Below are 14,666 nucleotides of genomic sequence, written 5' to 3'. Positions count from 1 at the left end.
CGTGTTAACCCTCACAAGGCTGCTGGTCCAGATGGCATCCCTAGCTGCATCCTCAGAGCATGCGCAGACCAGCTGGCTGGTGTGTTAATGGACATATTCAATCTCTCCCTATCCCAGTCTACTGTCCCCACATGCTTCAAAATGGCCACCATTGTTTCTGTACCCAAGAAAGCAAAGGTAACTGAACTTAATGACTATCGCCTCGCAGCACTCACCTCTGTCATCATGAAGTGCTTTGAGAGACTAGTCAAGGATCATATCACCTCCACCCTACCTGACACCCGTAGACCCACTTGCCAGTCACATGTATGTGACCAATAAAATATGATTTGAATTGTAAATCCTGCGTCCAGTTGTTTTTGAAAAGCACTGTAAATCCAGAGAATGGCAGAGTTCAATGACTAAATTTGCCCACGAAAGACCGCCGCGCCACCTTCCTCTTCAAGTGAGAACAGCACAACAAGGTGAGTCCAATCATGTCTTGTATGCTGCTGTATACATTATGTAATATACCAGGGAGAGATATGTATACTGTAGATAAGAAAGTAATACTAAGTATATGTTGTGTAGTAATATACCAGGGAGATATATATACTGTAGCTAAGAAAGTAATACTAAGTGTATGTTGTGTAGTAATATGCCAGGGAGATATATATACTGTAGCTAAGAAAGTAATACTAAGTGTATGTTGTGTAGTAATATACCAGGGAGATATGTATACTGTAGATAAGAAAGTAATACTAAGTATATGTTGTGTAGTAATATACCAGGGAGATATGTATACTGTAGATAAGAAAGTAATACTAAGTGTATGTTGTGTAGTAATATACCAGGGAGATATTTATACTGTAGCTAAGAAAGTAATACTAAGTGTATGTTGTGTAGTAATATACCAGGGAGATATATATACTGTAGATAAGAAAGTAATACTAAGTGTATGTTGTGTAGTAATATGCCAGGGAGATGTGTATACTGTAGCTAAGAAAGTAATACTAAGTGTATGTTGTGTAGTAATATGCCAGGGAGATATGTATACTGTAGCGAAGAAAGTAATACTAAGCGTATGTTATGTAGTAAGATGTTAGTATCTCATGTGCCTCACCCTAATAATTTGGTTTTTAAAAGGCAGTAAATGAGGCTGAATGAACTGCTTCGCTGCCAGACAAGGCTCTGCTGATAACCAGGTGTAGCAGTGGTAAGGTGTTGGGACTCTGCTGAAAGCCAGGTGTATTAGTGGTCAGGTGTTGGGACTTTGCTGATAGCCAGGTGTATTAGTGGTAAGGTGTTGGGACTCTGCTGATAGCCAGGTGTATTAGTGGTCAGGTGTTGGGACTCTGCTGATAACCAGGTGTAACAGTGGTCAGGTGTTGGGACTCTGCTGATAGCCAGGTGTATTAGTGGTCAGGTGTTGGTACTCTGCTGATAGCCAGGTGTATTAGTGGCCAGGTGTTGGTAAGGTGTTGGGACTCTGCTGATAGCCAGGTGTATTAGTGGTCAGGTGTTGGTAAGGTGTTGGGACTCTGCTGATAGCCAGGCATATTAGTGGTCAGGTGTTGGTAAGGTGTTGGGACTCTGCTGATAGCCAGGTGTATTAGTGGTCAGGTGTTGGTAAGGTGTTGGGACTCTGCTGATAGCCAGGTGTATTAGTGGTCAGGTGTTGGTAAGGTGTTGGGACTCTGCTGATAGCCAGGTGTATTAGTGGTCAGGTGTTGGGACTCTGCTGATAGCCAGGTGTATTAGTGGTCAGGTGTTGGTACTCTGCTGATAGCCAGGTGTAGCAGTGGTCAGGTGTTGGTAAGGTGTTGGGACTCTGCTGATAGCCAGGTGTATTAGTGGTCAGGTGTTGGTACTCTGCTGATAGCCAGGTGTATTAGTGGTCAGGTGTTGGTACTCTGCTGATAGCCAGGTGTATTAGTGGTCAGGTGTTGGTACTCTGCTGATAGCCAGGTGTATTAGTGGTCAGGTGTTGGGACTCTGCTGATAACCAGGTGTAGCAGTGGTAAGGTGTTGGGACTCTGCTGATAACCAGGTGTAGCAGTGGTAAGGTGTTGGGACTCTGCTGATAGCCAGGTGTAGCAGTGGTAAGGTGTTGGGACTCTGCTGATAGCCAGGTGTATTAGTGGTCAGGTGTTGGTACTCTGCTGATAGCCAGGTGTATTAGTGGTCAGGTGTTGGTACTCTGCTGATAGCCAGGTGTATTAGTGGTCAGGTGTTGGGACTCTGCTGATAGCCAGGTGTATTAGTGGTCAGGTGTTGGTACTCTGCTGATAGCCAGGTGTATTAGTGGTCAGGTGTTGGTAGTCTGCTGATAGCCAGGTGTATTAGTGGTCAGGTGTTGGTAAGGTGTTGGTACTCTGCTGATAGCCAGGTGTATTAGTGGTCAGGTGTTGGTAAGGTGTTGGGACTCTGCTGATAGCCAGGTGTATTAGTGGTCAGGTGTTGGTAAGGTGTTGGGACTCTGCTGATAGCCAGGCGTATTAGTGGTCAGGTGTTGGTAAGGTGTTAGGACTCTGCTGATAGCCAGGTGTATTAGTGGTCAGGTGTTGGTAAGGTGTTGGGACTCTGCTGATAGCCAGGTGTATTAGTGGTCAGGTGTTGGTACTCTGCTGATAGCCAGGTGTATTAGTGGTCAGGTGTTGGTACTCTGCTGATAGCCAGGTGTAGCAGTGGTCAGGTGTTGGTAAGGTGTTGGGACTCTGCTGATAGCCAGGTGTATTAGTGGTCAGGTGTTGGTACTCTGCTGATAGCCAGGTGTATTAGTGGTCAGGTGTTGGTACTCTGCTGATAGCCAGGTGTATTAGTGGTCAGGTGTTGGGACTCTGCTGATAGCCAGGTGTATTAGTGGTCAGGTGTTGGTACTCTGCTGATAGCCAGGTGTATTAGTGGTCAGGTGTTGGTAGTCTGCTGATAGCCAGGTGTATTAGTGGTCAGGTGTTGGTAAGGTGTTGGTACTCTGCTGATAGCCAGGTGTAGCAGTGGTCAGGTGTTGGTAAGGTGTTGGGACTCTGCTGATAGCCAGGTGTATTAGTGGTCAGGTGTTGGGACTCTGCTGATAGCCAGGTGTATTAGTGGTCAGGTGTTGGTAGTCTGCTGATAGCCAGGTGTATTAGTGGTCAGGTGTTGGTAAGGTGTTGGTACTCTGCTGATAGCCAGGTGTAGCAGTGGTCAGGTGTTGGTAAGGTGTTGGGACTCTGCTGATAGCCAGGTGTATTAGTGGTCAGGTGTTGGTAAGGTGTTGGGACTCTGCTGATAGCCAGGTGTATTAGTGGTAAGGTGTTGGGACTCTGCTGATAGCCAGGTGTATTAGTGGTCAGGTGTTGGTAAGGTGTTGGTACTCTGCTGATAGCCAGGTGTAGCAGTGGTCAGGTGTTGGTAAGGTGTTGGGACTCTGCTGATAGCCAGGTGTATTAGTGGTCAGGTGTTGGTACTCTGCTGATAGCCAGGTGTATTAGTGGTCAGGTGTTGGTACTCTGCTGATAGCCAGGTGTATTAGTGGTCAGGTGTTGGTAAGGTGTTGGTACTCTGCTGATAGCCAGGTGTAGCAGTGGTCAGGTGTTGGTAAGGTGTTGGGACTCTGCTGATAGCCAGGTGTATTAGTGGTCAGGTGTTGGTAAGGTGTTGGGACTCTGCTGATAGCCAGGTGTATTAGTGGTCAGGTGTTGGTAAGGTGTTGGGACTCTGCTGATAGCCAGGTGTAGCAGTGGTCAGGTGTTGGTAAGGTGTTGGTACTCTGCTGATAGCCAGGTGTAGCAGTGGTCAGGTGTTGGTAAGCAAACCTGTAACTAGTTAGCAGCACCTGTAAACTCACTGTAGCTAGTTAGTACCACCTGAACACTCACTGTAGCTAGTTAGTACCACCTGAACACTCACAGGAGCTCCAGCTGGAATCATGCCTACTGCCCAAGGCATTGCTGGTGCTTTGAAAATACTGTATTCCAAATGTCTTCATGTTATGTTAGCCAGGTTTGGTTTTTGTTGTTGAAGAGAATAGTAGGGACACTGCTCGCTCCCAAATACCTTCTCAAATACTTCACTTCCTGAAAGGGAGGAAAATATAGATTTCCTTGTGTCCTTTTGTGACTCATCTTTCAAAACTTCACAGTCCCAGATTTAAAAAAAAACAGACTAGGAGCTTTAAAGAGGGGAGAGGTGGAGGGAGACTGGGGAGATGGGGGCTTCCATTTGCCTAGTTGTTTTGGAACACTGATTCTCTGCAGTGATGGTGTTTGGGACACTGATTCCCTGCAGTGATGGTGTTTGGGACACTGATTCCCTGCAGTGATGGTGTTTGGGACACTGATTCCCTGCAGTGATGGTGTTTGGCACATTGATTCCCTGCAGTGATGGTGTTTGGGACACTGATTCCCTGCAGTGATGGTGTTTGGGACACTGATTCCCTGCAGTGATTGTGTTTGGGACACTGATTCCCTGCAGTGATTGTGTTTGGGACACTGATTCCCTGCAGTGATTGTGTTTGGGACACTGATTCCCTGCAGTGATGGTGTTTGGGACACTGATTCTCTGCAGTGATGGTGTTTGGGACACTGATTCCCTGCAGTGATGGTGTTTGGGACACTGATTCCCTGCAGTGATGGTGTTTGGGACACTGATTCCCTGCAGTGATGGTGTTTGGGACACTGATTCCCTGCAGTGATTGTGTTTGGGACACTGATTCCCTGCAGTGATGGTGTTTGGGACACTGATTCCCTGCAGTGATGGTGTTTGGGACACTGATTCCCTGCAGTGATGGTGTTTCGGACACTGATTCCCTGCAGTGATTGTGTTTGGGACACTGATTCCCTGCAGTGATGGTGTTTGGGACACTGATTCCCTGCAGTGATGGTGTTTGGGACACTGATTCCCTGCAGTGATGGTGTTTGGGACACTGATTCCCTGCAGTGATGGTGTTTGGGACACTGATTCCCTGCAGTGATGGTGTTTGGGACACTGATTCCCTGCAGTGATGGTGTTTGGGACACTGATTCCCTGCAGTGATGGTGTTTGGGACACTGATTCCCTGCAGTGATGGTGTTTGGGACACTGATTCCCTGCAGTGATGGTGTTTGGGACACTGATTCCCTGCAGTGATGGTGTTTGGGACACTGATTCCCTGCAGTGATGGTGTTTGGGACACTGATTCCCTGCAGTGATTGTGTTTGGGACACTGATTCCCTGCAGTGATGGTGTTTGGGACACTGATTCCCTGCAGTGATGGTGTTTGGGACACTGATTCCCTGCAGTGATGGTGTTTGGGACACTGATTCCCTGCAGTGATTGTGTTTGGGACACTGATTCCCTGCAGTGATGGTGTTTGGGACACTGATTCTGTTTGGGACACTGATTCTCTGCAGTGATGGTGTTTGGGACACTGATTCCCTGCAGTGATGGTGTTTGGGACACTGATTCCCTGCAGTGATGGTGTTTGGGACAGAGTGGGGGAAAGGAGAACGCAGGGACGTTCTTTATATTGGCAGTATTAGAGGCTGACTCCACAGCCATGTCAATTATGAACATAATATTTAACTTCCTTTTCCTCCGGAAAGTAACCTAGTAAACAGAGAAGTTGTTCTGGTTTGATGGTAATGTCTCCCTGATGGGAGTAACTGGGTAGAGCAGAGGGATTGAGGATGTTGGATCCAGTGATGATTTTAGCATTTAAATCTTGGTGAGCCAACAACAACAAAAAGCCAAGTGGGATGCAGCCAGCAAACAACACAATACAATACAACACAATGCAGCCAGCAAACAACACAATACAATACAACACAATGCAGCCAGCAAACAACACAATACAATACAACACAATGCAGCCAGCAAACAACACAATACAATACAACACAATACAGCCAGCAAACAACACAATACAATACAACACAATACAGCCAGCAAATACAACAATCAGTGTCCCAAACACAATCACTGCAGGGAATCAGTGTCCCAAACACAATCACTGCAGGGAATCAGTGTCCCAAACACCATCACTGCAGGGAATCAGTGTCCCAAACACCATCACTGCAGGGAATCAGTGTCCCAAACACCATCACTGCAGGGAATCAGTGTCCCAAACACCATCACTGCAGGGAATCAGTGTCCCAAACACCATCACTGCAGAGAATCAGTGTTCCAAAACAACTAGGCAAATGGAAGCCCCCATCTCCCCAGTCTCCCTCCACCTCTCCCCTCTTTAAAGCTCCTAGTCTGTTTTTTTTAAAATCTGGGACTGTGAAGTTTTGAAAGATGAGTCACAAAAGGACACAAGGAAATCTATATTTTCCTCCCTTTCAGGAAGTGAAGTATTTGAGAAGGTATTTGGGAGCGAGCAGTGTCCCTACTATTCTCTTCAACAACAAAAACCAAACCTGGCTAACATAACATGAAGACATTTGGAATACAGTATTTTCAAAGCACCAGCAATGCCTTGGGCAGTAGGCATGATTCCAGCTGGAGCTCCTGTGAGTGTTCAGGTGGTACTAACTAGCTACAGTGAGTGTTCAGGTGGTACTAACTAGCTACAGTGAGTTTACAGGTGCTGCTAACTAGTTACAGTGAGTTTACAGGTGCTGCTAACTAGCTACAGTGAGTTTACCGGTGCTGCTAACTAGCTACAGTGAGTTTACAGGTGGTGCTAACTAGCTACAGTGAGTTTACAGGTGCTGCTAACTAGCTACAGTGAGTTTACAGGTGCTGCTAACTAGCTACAGTGAGTTTACAGGTGCTGCTAACTAGCTACAGTGAGTTTACAGGTGCTGCTAACTAGCTACAGTGAGTTTACAGGTGCTGCTAACTAGTTACAGTGAGTTTACAGGTGCTGCTAACTAGCTACAGTGAGTTTACAGGTGCTGCTAACTAGCTACAGTGAGTTTACAGGTGCTGCTAACTAGCTACAGTGAGTTTACAGGTGGTACTAACTAGCTACAGTGAGTTTACAGGTGCTGCTAACTAGCTACAGTGAGTTTACAGGTGCTGCTAACTAGCTACAGTGAGTTTACAGGTGCTGCTAACTAGCTACAGTGAGTTTACAGGTGCTGCTAACTAGCTACAGTGAGTTTACAGGTGCTGCTAACTAGTTACAGTGAGTTTACAGGTGCTGCTAACTAGCTACAGTGAGTTTACAGGTGGTACTAACTAGCTACAGTGAGTTTACAGGTGCTGCTAACTAGTTACAGTGAGTTTACAGGTGCTGCTAACTAGCTACAGTGAGTTTACAGGTGCTGCTAACTAGCTACAGTGAGTTTACAGGTGCTGCTAACTAGCTACAGTGAGTTTACAGGTGGTACTAACTAGCTACAGTGAGTTTACTAGGTTCAACATGTTACTAGCGGCTGGGTCTTTGGCCTCACTGAGTGCTTTGCTAACATAACATGAAGAGACTCAAGACTACCCTATATTCAAAATATATTAATCTCCCTTTGGGCATCATTACAGCTAGAGTCAGACGCATGCAGTGTTGGTGTTACTAGCAGCAACAAGTAGTACACAGTGTTGGTGTTACTAGCAACGACAAGTAGTACACAGTGTTGGTGTTACTAGAAGCGACAAGTAGTACACAGTGTTGGTGTTACTAGCAGCAACAAGTAGTACACAGTGTTGGTGTTACTAGCAATGACAAGTAGTACACAGTGTTGGTGTTACTAGAAGCGACAAGTAGTACACAGTGTTGGTGTTACTAGCAACGACAAGTAGTACACAGTGTTGGTGTTACTAGCAACGACAAGTAGTACACAGTGTTGGTGTTACTAGAAGTGACAAGTAGTACACAGTGTTGGTGTTACTAGCAGCAACAAGTAGTACACAGTGTTGGTGTTACTAGCAGCAACAAGTAGTACACAGTGTTGGTGTTACTAGAAGTGACAAGTAGTACACAGTGTTGGTGTTACTAGCAATGACAAGTAGTACACAGTGTTGGTGTTACTAGCAATGACAAGTAGTACACAGTGTTGGTGTTACTAGCAATGACAAGTAGTACACAGTGTTGGTGTTACTAGCAATGACAAGTAGTACACAGTGTTGGTGTTACTAGCAGCAACAAGTAGTACACAGTGTTGGTGTTACTAGCAATGACAAGTAGTACACAGTGTTGGTGTTACTAGCAGCAACAAGTAGTACACAGTGTTGGTGTTACTAGCAGCAACAAGTAGTACACAGTGTTGGTGTTACTAGCAGCAACAAGTAGTACACAGTGTTGGAGTTACTAGCAGCAACAAGTAGTACACAGTGTTGGTGTTACTAGCAATGACAAGTAGTACACAGTGTTGGTGTTACTAGCAATGACAAGTAGTACACAGTGTTGGTGTTACTAGCAATGACAAGTAGTACACAGTGTTGGTGTTACTAGCAATGACAAGTAGTACACAAAATGCTCAGGCAGGACAGAATTATGGTCCCTTTCACCCACCTATCAATATAACACGATGCCATCCCTTACTGCCTCTGATCTGGAGGACTCACTAAACAGAGAACATCCCTGGTCATCCCTACTGCCTCTGATCTGGAGGACTCACTAAACAGAGAACATCCCTGGTCATCCCTACTGCCTCTGATCTGGTTGACTCACTAAACAGAGAACATCCCTGGTCATCCCTACTGCCTCTGATCTGGAGGACTCACTAAACAGAGAACATCCCTGGTCATCCCTACTGCCTCTGATCTGGAGGACTCACTAAACAGAGAACATCCCTGGTCATCCCTACTGTCTCTGATCTGGAGGACTCACTAAACAGAGAACATCACTGGTCATCCCTACTGCCTCTGATCTGGAGGACTCACTAAACAGAGAACATCCCTGGTCATCCCTACTGCCTCTGATCTGGAGGACTCACTAAACAGAGAACATCCCTGGTCATCCCTACTGCCTCTGATCTGGAGGACTCACTAAACAGAGAACATCCCTGGTCATCCCTACTGCCTCTGATCTGGAGGACTCACTAAACAGAGAACATCCCTGGTCATCCCTACTGTCTCTGATCTGGAGGACTCACTAAACACAAATAATGTGTGTGTAAATTATGTTAGTGTTGGAGTGTGCCCGTGTGGTTTGCTAAATATTAGGAAATCCTGTAGGTTTTCACTCCAACCCTGTTCCTGGAAAGATACAATCCTGTAGGTTTTAACTCTAACCCTGTTCCTGGAGAGATACCCTCCTGGAGGTTTGAACTCCAACCCTGTTCCTGGAGAGAGACCTTCCTGGAGGTTTTAACTCCAACCTTGTTCCTGGAGAGATACCCTCCTGTAGGTTTTAACTCCAACCCTAATCTAGCACCTTCTAATAAATTGCTGGTTGATAAACTGAATCAGGTTAGTTACAACTGGGGTTGGAGTTCAAACGTACAGGAGGGTATCTCTCCAGGAACAGGGTTGGAGTTAAAGCGAAGGTAGCTCTACAAAGCGAAGGTAGCTCTATAAAGCGAAGGTAGCTCTATAAAGCGAAGGTAACTCTATAAAGCGAAGGTAGCTCTATAAAGCGAAGGTAACTCTATAAAGCGAAGGTAACTCTATAAAACTTTTCATTACATTTCATTATAGTACAACGGTTTGATTTGTCTAATCTTAGCAATTTCTTCTTAGCTAGCTACATAGCCGTCTTTGTATCAAAGATAATTGCGTAATTATCGTATTTCGTCGTCCTCCTATCTGCCCAGCAGCTAGCTAGCCAGCTAGCAAACGTTCACCGTCTACCGTAGCACTGTAGTAACTATCACACTCAACTGAACGACTTGATTAGTGTAGTGTTATCTAGCTACATAGTTGTCTTTGCTGTCTTCGTATCCAAGATAATTGTGTAGTTTAGAGTGTTTAGTCTTAGAGTGATTATCTTAATTTACCGAGGTTAGCTAGCCAGCTATTTGTCGTCCTTAACGTAGGAGTCACTCCTAGCTAGCCAACAGCTAGCCAACGTCTACTGAATAGAACTTTCGCATTCCGGTCGCATTCCGCTTCGCTCCACAGGTAGTATCACATTTTCATTTCATTTCATTACAGTCCCAACGGTGTGATTTGTTTGATCGTAGCTAGCTACATAGCTAGCTACATAGCCGTCTTTGTTTCAAAGATAATTGTGTAGTCTAGAGCGATTTTCTAGGTTAGCTAGCCAGCTATTGTCGTTCTTTTAACGCAACGTAACGTAATCAACACTGCTAGCTAGCCAGCTAGCCCCCGAATAGCAGCATTGTAGAAACTTTACAATCAACGGAACGACTTGATTAGTGTAGTGTCAACAACGCAGCCACTGCCAGCTAGCCTACCTCAGCAGTACTGTATCATTTTAGTCAATTAGATTCTTGCTACGTAAGCTTAACTTTCTGAACATTCGAGACGTGTAGTCCACTTGTCATTCCAATCTCCTTTGCATTAGCGTAGCCTCTTCTCTAGCCTGTCAACTATGTGTCTGTCTATCCCTGTTCTCTCCTCTCTGCACAGACCATACAAACGCTCCACACCGCGTGGCCGCGGCCACCCTAATCTGGTGGTCCCAGCGCGCACGACCCACGTGGAGTTCCAGGTCTCCGGTAGCCTCTGGAACTGCCGATGTGCGGCCAACAAGGCAGAGTTCATCTCAGCCTATGCCTCCCTCCAGTCCCTCGACTTCTTGGCACTGACGGAAACATGGATCACCACAGATAACACTGCTACTCCTACTGCTCTCTCTTCGTCCGCCCACGTGTTCTCGCACACCCCGAGAGCTTCTGGTCAGCGGGGTGGTGGCACCGGGATCCTCATCTCCCCAAGTGGTCATTCTCTCTTTCTCCCTTACCCATCTGTCTATCGCCTCCTTTGAATTCCATGCTGTCACAGTTACCAGCCCTTTCAAGCTTAACATCCTTATCATTTATCGCCCTCCAGGTTCCCTCGGAGAGTTCATCAATGAGCTTGATGCCTTGATAAGCTCCTTTCCTGAGGACGGCTCACCTCTCACAGTTCTGGGCGACTTTAACCTCCCCACGTCTACCTTTGACTCATTCCTCTCTGCCTCCTTCTTTCCACTCCTCTCCTCTTTTGACCTCACCCTCTCACCTTCCCCCTACTCACAAGGCAGGCAATACGCTCGACCTCATCTTTACTAGATGCTGTTCTTCCACTAACCTCATTGCAACTCCTCCAAGTCTCCGACCACTACCTTCTATCTTTTTCCCTCTCGCTCTCATCCAACACTTCCCACACTGCCCCTACTCGGATGGTATCGCGCCGTCCCAACCTTCGCTCTCTCTCCCCGCTACTCTCTCCTCTTCCATCCTATCATCTCTTCCCTCTGCTCAAACCTTCTCCAACCTATCTCCTGATTCTGCCTCCTCAACCCTCCTCTCCTCCCTTTCTGCATCCTTTGACTCTCTATGTCCCCTATCCTCCAGGCCGGCTCGGTCCTCCCCTCCCGCTCCGTGGCTCGACGACTCATTGCGAGCTCACAGAACAGGGCTCCGGGCAGCCGAGCGGAAATGGAGGAAAACTCGCCTCCCTGCGGACCTGGCATCCTTTCACTCCCTCCTCTCTACATTTTCCTCCTCTGTCTCTGCTGCTAAAGCCACTTTCTACCACTCTAAATTCCAAGCATCTGCCTCTAACCCTAGGAAGCTCTTTGCCACCTTCTCCTCCCTCCTGAATCCTCCCCCTCCCCCCCCTCCTCCCTCTCTGCAGATGACTTCGTCAACCATTTTGAAAAGAAGGTCGATGACATCCGATCCTCGTTTGCTAAGTCAAACGACACTGCTGGTTCTGCTCACACTGCCCTACCCTGTGCTCTGACCTCTTTCTCCCCTCTCTCTCCAGATGACATCTCGCGTCTTGTGACGGCCGGCCGCCCAACAACCTGCCCGCTTGACCCTATCCCCTCCTCTCTTCTCCAGACCATTTCCGGTGACCTTCTCCCTTACCTCACCTCGCTCATCAACTCATCCCTGACCGCTGGCTACTTCCCTCCCATCTTCAAGAGAGCGAGAGTTGCACCCCTTCTGAAAAAACCTACACTCGATCCCTCCGATGTCAACAACTACAGACCAGTATCCCTTCTTTCTTTTCTCTCCAAAACTCTTGAACGTGCCGTCCTTGGCCAGCTCTCCCGCTATCTCTCTCAGAATGACCTTCTTGATCCAAATCAGTCAGGTTTCAAGACTAGTCATTCAACTGAGACTGCTCTTCTCTGTATCACGGAGGCACTCCGCACTGCTAAAGCTAACTCTCTCTCCTCTGCTCTCATCCTTCTAGACCTATCGGCTGCCTTCGATACTGTGAACCATCAGATCCTCCTCTCCACCCTCTCCGAGTTGGGCATCTCCGGCGCGGCCCATGCTTGGATTGCGTCCTACCTGACAGGTCGCTCCTACCAGGTGGCGTGGCGAGAATCTGTCTCCTCACCACGCGCTCTCACCACTGGTGTCCCCCAGGGCTCTGTTCTAGGCCCTCTCCTATTCTCGCTATACACCAAGTCACTTGGCTCTGTCATAACCTCACATGGTCTCTCCTATCATTGCTATGCAGACGACACACAATTAATCTTCTCCTTTCCCCCTCTGATGACCAGGTGGCGAATCGCATCTCTGCATGTCTGGCAGACATATCAGTGTGGATGACGGATCACCACCTCAAGCTGAACCTCGGCAAGACGGAGCTGCTCTTCCTCCCGGGGAAGGACTGCCCGTTCCATGATCTCGCCATCACGGTTGACAACTCCATCGTGTCCTCCTCCCAGAGCGCTAAGAACCTTGGCGTGATCCTGGACAACACCCTGTCGTTCTCAACTAACATCAAGGCGGTGGCCCGTTCCTGTAGGTTCATGCTCTACAACATCCGCAGAGTACGACCCTGCCTCACACAGGAAGCGGCGCAGGTCCTAATCCAGGCACTTGTCATCTCCCGTCTGGATTACTGCAACTCGCTGTTGGCTGGGCTCCCTGCCTGTGCCATTAAACCCCTACAACTCATCCAGAACGCCGCAGCCCGTCTGGTGTTCAACCTTCCCAAGTTCTCTCACGTCACCCCGCTCCTCCGCTCTCTCCACTGGCTTCCAGTTGAAGCTCGCATCCGCTACAAGACCATGGTGCTTGCCTACGGAGCTGTGAGGGGAACGGCACCTCAGTACCTCCAGGCTCTGATCAGGCCCTACACCCAAACAAGGGCACTGCGTTCATCCACCTCTGGCCTGCTCGCCTCCCTACCACTGAGGAAGTACAGTTCCCGCTCAGCCCAGTCAAAACTGTTCGCTGCTCTGGCCCCCCAATGGTGGAACAAACTCCCTCACGACGCCAGGACGGCGGAGTCAATCACCACCTTCCGGAGACACCTGAAACCCCACCTCTTTAAGGAATACCTAGGATAGGATAAAGTAATCCTTCTCACCCCCCTTAAAAGACTTAGATGCACTATTGTAAAGTGGCTGTTCCACTGGATGTCATAAGGTGAAAGCACCAATTTGTAAGTCGCTCTGGATAAGAGCGTCTGCTAAATGACTTAAATGTAAATGTAAAGCGAAGGTAGCTCTATAAAGCGAAGGTAGCTCTATAAAGCAAAGGTAGCTCTATAAAGCGAAGGTAGCTCTATAAAGCAAAGGTAGCTCTATAAAGCAAAGGTAGCTCTATAAAGCGAAGGTAGCTCTATAAAGCGAAGGTAGCTCTATAAAGCGAAGGTAGCTCTATAAAGCGAAGGTAACTCTATAAAGCGAAGGTAACTCTATAAAGCGAAGGTAGCTCTATAAAGCAAAGGTAACTCTATAAAGCGAAGGTAGCTCTATAAAGCGAAGGTAGCTCTATAAAGCGAAGGTAGCTCTATAAAGCGAAGGTAACTCTATAAAGCGAAGGTAACTCTATAAAGCGAAGGTAGCTCTATAAAGCGAAGGTAACTCTATAAAGCGAAGGTAACTCTATAAAGCGAAGGTAACTCTATAAAGCGAAGGTAGCTCTATATTGTCCGTATCGTCGTTCAGCCACGAAACATAAGATGTTAGTTTTTAATGTCCCGTTGGTAGGATGATCTTAAATTGTAGATCATCAATTTTATTTTCCAATGATTGTACGTTAGCTAGAAGAAGGGATGGCAGTGGGAGTTTACTCGCTCGCCTGTGGATTCTCAGAAGGAGCCCCGATCCGCGGCCCCTTTTCCTGCGCCTTGTGTTCACGCAAAAGGCGTGGATCTGGGCCTGTTTCAGTGAAAGCAGGATATCCTTCTCGTCGGACTCGTTAAAAGGAAAAGGTTTCTTCCAGTCCGCTGTGAGTAACCTCTGTTCTGATGTCCAGAAGCTCTTTTCGGTTATAAGAGACGGTAGCAGCAACATTATGTACAAAATTTGTAAAAAAATATATATGTTACACAAAACGCACAAAAACGAACAAAATAGCACAATTGGTTGGTAGAATGTAAAACATCAGTCATGTTCTTCGGCGGCTTCTTAGAGCCCTGATATTGGGAATATGGTGACATTTGGGATCCTATAGTGTTCAGGTGTTAGTAAAGGCAACAGAGGTCAGATGGTAATGGTGTGGAGGCCTTTGCTCTCACCTTGAGGACTAGACTCTGTGGGGTTAGGGCCTGGACTCTGTGGGGTTAGGGCCTGGACTCTGTGGGGTTAGGGCCTGGACTCTGTGGGGTTAGGGCCTGGACTCTGTGGGGTTAGGGCCTGGACTCTGTGGGGTTAGGGCCTGGACTCTGTGGGGTTAGGGCCTGGACTCTGTGGGGTTAGGGCC

The 14,666-nt window shown here is 47.3% G+C and overlaps 1 pseudogene; it reads right to left on the bottom strand.

Annotated features, from left to right (window-relative positions):
- Window positions 1-14,666, bottom strand: part of LOC115116560 (ras-associated and pleckstrin homology domains-containing protein 1-like) — a 216,643-nt pseudogene that overhangs the window by 18,471 nt on the left and 183,506 nt on the right.

This window comes from Oncorhynchus nerka, linkage group LG3 (genome assembly GCF_034236695.1).
Source record: "Oncorhynchus nerka isolate Pitt River linkage group LG3, Oner_Uvic_2.0, whole genome shotgun sequence".
NCBI lineage: Eukaryota > Metazoa > Chordata > Actinopteri > Salmoniformes > Salmonidae > Oncorhynchus > Oncorhynchus nerka.
This window is presented reverse-complemented; position numbering and strand designations above follow the sequence as displayed.